This window comes from Phalaenopsis equestris, unplaced genomic scaffold (genome assembly GCF_001263595.1).
Source record: "Phalaenopsis equestris unplaced genomic scaffold, ASM126359v1 Scaffold000780, whole genome shotgun sequence".
NCBI classification, from domain to species: Eukaryota; Viridiplantae; Streptophyta; class Magnoliopsida; order Asparagales; family Orchidaceae; genus Phalaenopsis; species Phalaenopsis equestris.
In genome coordinates, this window is record NW_018165220.1 from 51,745 (window position 1) to 60,843 (window position 9,099).

At 40.9% G+C, this 9,099-nt stretch overlaps 1 protein-coding gene across 1 annotated transcript in view; it reads left to right on the forward strand.

Annotated features, from left to right (window-relative positions):
* Nucleotides 1–9,099, forward strand: part of LOC110031159 — a 47,600-nt gene that overhangs the window by 1,516 nt on the left and 36,985 nt on the right. The window lies entirely within an intron of this gene.

Here is a 9,099-nt window from a genome sequence, read left to right on the forward strand (position 1 = left end):
GGTGCGTCAGAGTGGATCTGCAGGTGATGGTGGGCTGCTAAAAGGGCTGTAGATGACAATCGACCTGCTGGAGGGTGGCTGCCCACTGGGAAAGTTTAGAAGAAGTTGACAGCAGCTGGACAGGCGTTGGAAGTGGTTGGCGGGTTGCTGGAAGGCGATCGGAGGAAGCGATAGTGTGGGCAGCTGCTCTGAAGGGAGAGGATCTGACTGGTAGTATGATGGAGAACGTAGGAGAGAGTCAGCAACAACTGAGATCTGTGGGAGATGGAAGACAATCAGTGGCTGATGTGGTGGAAGCGGGTCAGCAGTCTGCTGGAGTTGCTAAAGGGGGCAGCGGCCTGATGATAGCAATTGGAGGGGTCAACAGCTTGCCGGGGCTTTATTGGAGGAGTTGTCGGCTTGTTGGGTTGTTGGTGTTGACTGGGGGGCGGCAGGAAGGCGGGAGAATGACCGTGATAGTCTCCACCTCGGACGAGCTACAACCAAAGCACCTTCTAATTGTCGGATACAGCCATCAGAAGGGGAAAATGCCGACAGTGGAATTCTGAACTAAAAAAAACAATTGAAGCTCTCTAACCTATACAAGCGCGCGCACACACACACATATTTTAAAAAGGTTGATCGTTGATCAACCCCATAGTCTGACCGAGGGGCGGACTCCCCTTCTAGAAGGTCTGCAATTCGATCCTTCATAGGGATTGAACCCCCGACCCCAGGGACTTACACCAAAGTTCGCAACCAATGTGCCAGACTAAGACACACACACACTATAATATATATATATATATTAAAAGGAATCGGCATTTAGGGCGGACATATCATTCTTTGCTCTACGTACGGATCCCCCATATGTGCTAACTTAACCCATCTGGGATTTGAACACGGGGTAGAGGAGACTTACGCCGAAGCTGCCTTTCAACTAACCTTCTGATATATATATGAGAGTTTTCTTTTGATGCTTTTGATGCATCAACTATGGTTATTTTATATACTACTTCTTCTTTACGTGCTATTGTGCTAACTATACCAACAGATGTAGCATTATAAACTTATTTTAAAATTCCAAAAAATTTTTGGTATGTCTTTCAACTTTAATAAATGTCAACTTTTCTTTGGTAAAAATGTGAATATGGGAGTAAGAAGATTTGTGAACCAATATAGGAAAAGATTCATAGGCTTAATACTTTATTCTTGTTAGAGTTATAGGCTCTTGTTATATACTTCGTATTTCATAGAAATCTCAGTCATAATCCACCAATGAAACATGTTCATTAACAATTCACATCACGGATACAAAATGAAAAAAAAGAAAACATTGGCTTCATTTCCATATCTCGTGTCTATAATCTTTATGCCTTAGTTGGTTTCTCCCTCATTTAAGAAATGTCTAGAAACTTGGGTTATTAATTGGTGGAATGCTAGGCAATTCGAAATCCCTTTGAATTATATTCAAGAGAAAAATGTTCTAGAAAAAATTATAAAATTAGAAGAGCTATTTCTTTTGGACGAGATGATAAAGGAGTACTTGGAGACACATATGCAAAGGCTTCATATAGGAATGCACAAGGAAACAATACGAGGAAACAATACGATTGGTCCCGATTGGTCCAAGAACAAAATGAATCTCATTTCCATATCATTTTGCATTTCTCTACAAATCTAATATGTTTCACTATTCTAAGTGGTTATTTTTTTTTGGGTAAGGAAGAACGTTTCATTTTAAATTCTTGGGGGTTGGAACTTCGGGTCAATAAACTCTTGCAAAGCATTCAAATCTACCTTTGGTAAAGGTAAACCAAACTCCAACAATCGAGATCCGGGTCATCCATAGCCTGTTCAGCATGAGGAATGGCTGTCGGATTCCTCTTTTTTTTTTTTCCAGTCTCAATCTCGGAAGCGAGAAAGGGAGCAGCAAACGTAGGCTTCGACAGTGCGTTTTTGGGCGCTAGTACTTCATTTGGAAGCTTCAAAACTCAAGGCGCTAGCTACGGCTTTGATGCTGGAGTTTGCTGGCTTTGAAGTGAAGCTGCTTAGGAGCGTCGAAAAGCGAAGCGAGCCGCGCTAGCGCGCTACTCTTCTTTTTTTTTCTTTTCGTTAACCGCGGCACGAAAGAATGAAGAAGCTGGAAGAACTCAGAAAGAGAGTGGCGCCTAACCGTTGAGAGCGTCTGTTGTCTTTTCAAAAGAACTGTACGATCTTGGACTGGCCCCCTTCGCATGACCTAGAATGAAAAAGGCCTTCGGATTCGTCACTCGACCGCTATATGAGACCTGCAGCAGCGAGAGCATCATAGTTGCTGATTTTAGATACAATCAAAGCTTTTTCTATAACTCAAGTGATACAATCAAAGCTTTTTCGATTCTTTTAGTTACTGATTATGGATTGAATTTCACTCGACCCATGGTTGAGAACTAATGATTGGTTTAATCTATAGTGATTTTGGATTGACTCAGAATGATCAGATTATGTCTAGTCTAGTTTCTACTTTTCCAGTGATTTTAGATACAATTGTGAAATATTAGATTTTTTATTTTTTAAATCGTGTATTTCATTCGCTTGTATTAATTTATCATTCAATGAATGAATAATTTATTAGATCTTTTGATATCAATAAAATCAAAACCTTTCTTTGTTTATAAAAAAATCATTTTTCATCTTACTTATTCTTTATACTTCTACCTTTTCAATTGAAGGTATTCATACCATATTCCTTTAGTGCAATTATTTCAGTATAATCAATACAATGACAAACTTGTGGATAGGAAATTCTACTAGCTACCTATCAAATTTATTATAGAAATTCTGGGGAGCAATGATTGGACCATGCAAAATAGAAATACTTTTTGTTAGGTAAAATAATAGACGACTCGATCCATTTATGTATCGATCATGATATATGTAACAACTCAAGCATCTATTTCAAATGCATATCTCATTTTTGCGCAGCAGGTTTATGAAAATCCATGAGATGCAATTGGTCGAATTGTATGTGCCAATTGCGATTTAGCTAATAAGCCCACGGATATTGAAGTTCCGCAAACTGTACTTCCTAATACTATATTTGAAGCAGTTTTTCGAATTCCTTATGATATGCAACAGCAACAAGTTCTTGCTAATGATAAAATAAAGGCTTTGAATGTAGGAGCTGTTCTTATTTTACCCGAGGGGTTCGAATAAGCCGAATAAGCTCCATTGATCCTATTTATCCCAAAATGAAAGAAAAGATGGGCGAGCTTTCTTTTCAGTTTTATTATCCTAATAAAAGAAGTATTCTTGTGATAGGTACTGTTCCCGGTCAGAAATATAGTGAAATCACCTTTCCTTTTCTTTCCCTCAACCCTGCTATGAAAAAAGACGTTCATTTCTTAAAATATCCCTTATTTGTAGGTGGGAACAGAGGAAGGCGTCAGATTTATCTTGATAGTAGCAAAAGTAACAATACAATTTATAATGCTACATCTGCTGGTATAGTAAGCAGAAAAACACGTAAAGAGAAAAGGGGATATTAAATAACCATTGTTGATGCATTAGAAAGACATCAAGTAGATATATATATATGCGCCGCGTACTCAGATCAGTTGCTCGGACATTTACTCGTTTGTTGTAAGTCCCCTTTGGTCTGGGGTTCGATTCCTCCAGGTGGAGGGTGTGGTACTCGAATTGTTAGGCGCATCGGGGATGACTGAGTCTCGTATAATAGCCTCAGGCCATTCCTTTTAATATATATATATACATATATAAAATAGGATTAGTAAATAGAATAGGTGAGGATGAGAATAAGAAAGAAAAAAAGAAAAGGAAGGTCATAGAATGGCCAAGATAGTGAGAAGGATAGTAATAGAAAATGAAGGAAGAATAGGAGGGAAACATAAAAGGAAAGGGGGAGCATGGTGGAGCGACAATTCCCACCCCTATTGGGGTTGGTCGGTCTGACAGGGTTTGGGCTGAAACTCTTTCACAGTCAGTTCAATCAGCCCCCTCTCACAGCCGGCGTCAGCCTCTCGGGGTTGGGGGAGCTTTGACCCATCCATTGAAGCTTCTAGGTCCTCCAAGTATGAAGTCAGGTACACGATATTGAATGTAGCAGAAACGTTGTAGTACCCTGACAAGTCAATATTGTATGCGCTGTCATTCATATTCTGAAATATTATTCTGATGGTCCATCTATTCTGAGCTTAAGCCCCCCCCCCCCCCCCCCCCCCCCCCCCCCCCCCCCCCTAATGTGGATGGTGCTCTCCTCCTGTCCTGCATTGGTGGTATTGCCATGGTGCTCTATGATGAATTGCGAATGGTTCTCTTCGCTTCCGGATTGCCTCTTTAATACTGGGAAACACTATGGTGGAACTTCAGGCTATTTCCTCAATCAAAAACTTCATTGAGCCCTGGATGTATGAAGTCAAGGGCATTATCATTGAAAGTGACAACTACAACTTTATCTCTTCGCTCGAACAATCCAAATTGAAAGAGGTTGGAAAGTTCAACCACAATATGATGAAGATCTTTCCTTTTTGTCTTCTTTCAAGCAAGTTTTGTTTAAACATGTTGATAAGAAAATAAATATAGTTGCACATGGTTGTGCTCAAAGGGCTATACATGTTAAATTTTTTGATAGGCAAGTGGATAACTTTCACTTCCCTTTCCCTTTTGTTCATTTTGACCGGAGCCTTCTTTTCTCAGGCTTATTGTACCTCTTTTTGTACTTTTTGTAACCTCTTTCTTTTTCATTAATGCAATATTCACACTTCAAGGAAATCTTTAATTTAGTCGAATCAACATGAGGTCTCTTCATTGGAACATCACCTTCTTCTTGGACTTATTTGCCTGTGCTTGATATTTACGGTTTTGCTTAGCAATCTCCTTGCCAACCTCGTGGAGTTTCTGAATCTCGTGAATCCGCTCTGTAGCATCCTCGTTAACCTCCAAGCGTGGTACTAACTCAAGTGGTGTAAGCTGATTATGGCTGTATATAATCTCGAACGGAGTGCATCCTGTCAATGGACTCACGGCTCTATCGTAGGCAAACTGGCTTGAGCTAGAATGAGATCCCATAGCTTGATACGCTTCCCCAAGAAGCATCTCAGGAGATTTCTTGGGCTTTTGTTCACTACATCTGTCTGATCTTCTGTTTGTGGATAAGCTATTAAACTGAATTGGAGTTTGATGCCTAGCTTCCTCCCACAAAGTCCTCCAAACGTGGCCCAGTAATTGGACGTCTCTCTCGGAGGTAATGGTCTTGGTAATCCCTTGTAATCTTTTGATCTCCCAGAAATATAAATTGACGATATGAGGCATGCCCAGTGTCCTGTAGCAAGGTATAAATGTGTCATCTCCGAGAATTAGTTCACTAAAACCATCATAGATTCCTTGTTCATCCGCGTCCTCAGGAGAGCCACCACGAAGTCATACTAACATCCAGCCACGATGCCTTTGGTAATTGTAATGGAGTGTATAACCTCGCATTCCGCCCTCTCATCTTTGCCAAATGATAAATCCTGCACTGCTTGATGTGTCACTCCACATCTCTTTTCAAGAAATGCTCCCTCAATAGGTGGCTTACTAATCCTTCATTGTGGCTCTCATGATCAACGGTCTCTCTCAACGAGCACCTGGGAATGTACAACTGAGTCTGGTGGAATAATTAGCCATTTGCTCATTAATACTACCTGATTAGCCTCTCCCGACATTGCTCCTAGATTTTCTTAGTTCTTGCATACTTTGTACAAATCCTTTATGACCTCAAAACCCACAACTTGTATCTGCATTGTTGTGATCAACAAATGACGACGAATCAGTGCATCTGCTATGTGTTTCTGGCTCCCCTCCTTGTGCTTAAACATGAATTGGAATGATGCTAGAAACTCCACCCAAACGGAGTGTCGGCCCTTCAATTTGCTTTGATTGTTGGGAAATTTTAATGCTTCGTGGCTCCAAGCAGGTAATGATTCTAGTGCTCCATAGCTCTTATAATAGCATAAAAATCCTTATCGTATGTAGAGTACTTTCTTCTAGCATCATTCAGCTTATCACTGAAAAATGCGATGGGCTGACTATCCTGGTTCAACACTGCCCCTATCTCCACTCTAGATGCATCACACTATATGTGGAATAGTTGATTGAAATCTGATAATGTTAGAATTGGTGTCTGAGTCACTTTCTCCTTCAGATTGTCGAAGTTGGTCGACAGTTGCCCAAGTGAACTCCTTCCCTTTCAATAGATTCGCTAGCGGGGCAGTGTTAGTGTTGAAGTTTCTAATGAACCGTCTGTAAATTGATGTTAAACCAGAAATAGCCTCAACATAGTGAACGATTGCGATGCAGCCCAGCTTATAATGGCCTCGATCTTTGTGGCATTCATCTGAATATCTGTACTAAACACAATATAACCCAAAAGACATACCTGAGCCATCATGAAGTGGCACTTCTTTGGATGAGCATATATTTTTTTTTGCTCGCAGTACCTCAAACACTTCCCTTAGGTGTTGTACGCGATCCTCCTCAGAGCGGCTGCATACCAAAATATCATCAAAGTAGACAACCACAAACTTTCTATTGTAGGCTTGGTATACCTGATTTATTAACTTCATAAAAGTGTTGGGTGCGTTTGACAAGCTGAAGGGCATAACTGTCCCTTCATATACCCCATCTCGTGTCTTGAAAGCAGTTTACCAATCGTCTCCTGGCCTAATCCATATCTGGTGCTATCCACCGTGTAAGTCGATCTTAGAAAAGATGTTTGTTCTGTGTAACTAGTCTAAAAGATCATCCAGGCGATGTATGTGAAACTGATACTTGATGATGATTTTGTTGATGGCCCTGGTGTTGATACAAATCCGCCATGACATAGTCTGGCGCTCTCTCTGATTAGCCCTCTTTCGACGAGATACTGCACCTGCTGCAGTAACTCCCTGTACTCCGCAGATCTCATCTGTAGGCAGGCTGATTCAACAATACCGTTCCTGATATGAGATCTATGTTGCCTTGAATGTCTCTCAGTGGTGTTAATCCTTGTCAGTCATCACATTCTAGAAGTTCTGTAGCAATGGCTATAGTAGTGATGGTATCTCACTCTCCTCCTCTACTCTCTCTAGGAGAATTAATGCTATTGCCACGGGGGGATCTCAAACTGGTTGCAGGAAGGTGGCCCACGAGACTAATACTTCCTCTACATTGCCCACCTCTTGCATCCTTAACAGGTGTTTATAAAGGAATACGTGTTCTTGAAGTCTTCATGCTAGGTCTTGTTGTCGAATTGCCAAGTTCTCCTCAACAGAATGTGGCAGATGTCCATTGGAACCACATCACAACATACTTACTCGTGCAGTTGATCCTCAATCGAGAATTCTACCACACACTATTGATCCACTTGTATTTCGTTCTTTTCCTTTAAACATGTAAGGGAATAGGATCGAGTATGTTTTTAGTTGGCCAATCCCAATTTTTTCACCACCAGTGTGGGCACTACATTTTTATAACTCCTGTTGTCAATGATTAAATGACAAACCTTACCCTTTGTTATGCATTTGATGTGAAAGATGCTGTGTCTCCACCAGGATTGATCCCGCTCCAACTTTAACTGCTAAACCCTCTGTATGACTAGTAATTCTCTATCACCCCCCTGGAGCTGAAGTTCCTTCTCTAAGCTATCCTTTGATTCCTCATCCATCTCTTCGATAACGCCCTGATCTGTGAATGTGAATACCGAGCTTGTGGGACAATTGGATGCTATGTGGCCACCATTGTGACACCTGAAACATTTCCTAGTTGGTATTGTATTGCCTTTCTCCTGTTTCTTCGCACTCTGATCCTTCCTGTCATTTCTTTATATTGTCTTGCTATGTCCTCCGGAAGGAACCCTATCGATTGCTATAGCTGTAGGTTGTTGTCTGGCTGAAGGCTGCTTCTTGAATGAGGATTATTTCCTGCTATTTTTTTGTTGGCGTTCCACCTTTAAGGCTAAGTTTTGAATATCTCCAAGCGAACAATAGATTTGTAGTCGTACCACCTTGCTAATAGTAGGCTTCAGGCCCCACGGATATCGGGTGATCGTTTGTTCTTCTGGCTTGGCCAACTCGTACTTCATTCAGAACTGATCGAACCATGCTTATTCCTCCACTCGAAGATGTCTCTGCCGCAAGGTAGTGAGGTGGGAGATATTTTCATTGCAGTCTTTTCCCCATCTTCTTCCACTTGGAGATTTTATCATGACCTTCTCTTTTTCTCACCCTTTGCAACTTTTTCTACTACAAAGAGGCATTTTTTTTAACTTGAGGATGACCAATTTTACCCGTTTATCCTCTGATACATCTTTATATTCGAAGATTCGCTCCACTGATTGTAGCCATTCGACAATATCAATTGGATTCATGCCTCCCTCAAACTCTAGCAGATGCACTTTGATGTCGAGGTCTTTTTGTCTCCCAAATGCAGGCTCCCCTCTCAGCCTCCTTTGATATCGAATTCGGAAGCGGCTCAGCCAATATTTTTCATTTTTGATGTCTTATTTGTGAAACAAATTCAGATCTTCGTCCATGTCACCCCTTCAACTCTTTAGATCACTTTTTGAGGGTAATCTTCCCCAAGGTTCCATTTTCCATCTCTAATAATCTCTGTTGTAGATGACATATTTCCCATTATATTTCATCTTGGGTTGGGTTTTGCAGGTATCTCCTCGAGGATATGGTTGAAGGTTTAGGATTTGCGGGAAAAATAAAAAAAAAAAAGGGAAAAAATAAAGAGTGAAAAGAGAAAGAAGCGAAAGAAAGATAAGGAAAAAAGAAAAGATAAATGAAAGAAGAAAAAATGGCGGACTTTGGGAACCTTAGGATAGGACCAGGGTTAAGCTAGCTCTGATTCCAAATGACACCTGAGTTAACTCGGGCCACGATGATGGAAGCAAATATTATTAAGCAAACAAATAGATATACAATCACGACTTGAATTACAATGAAAAAAAATACTAATAAGAGCCGACTATGGCCTAAGATGAATGTCCGTGAATGTCGACGGTGAGACGGGTGCTGTCTGTGGATGTAAGTGGAGGGACTAGCAGGTGTGAGTGGTTGCTGGAATATGAAGGCAGCGGGGTTTGCGGCATCATCC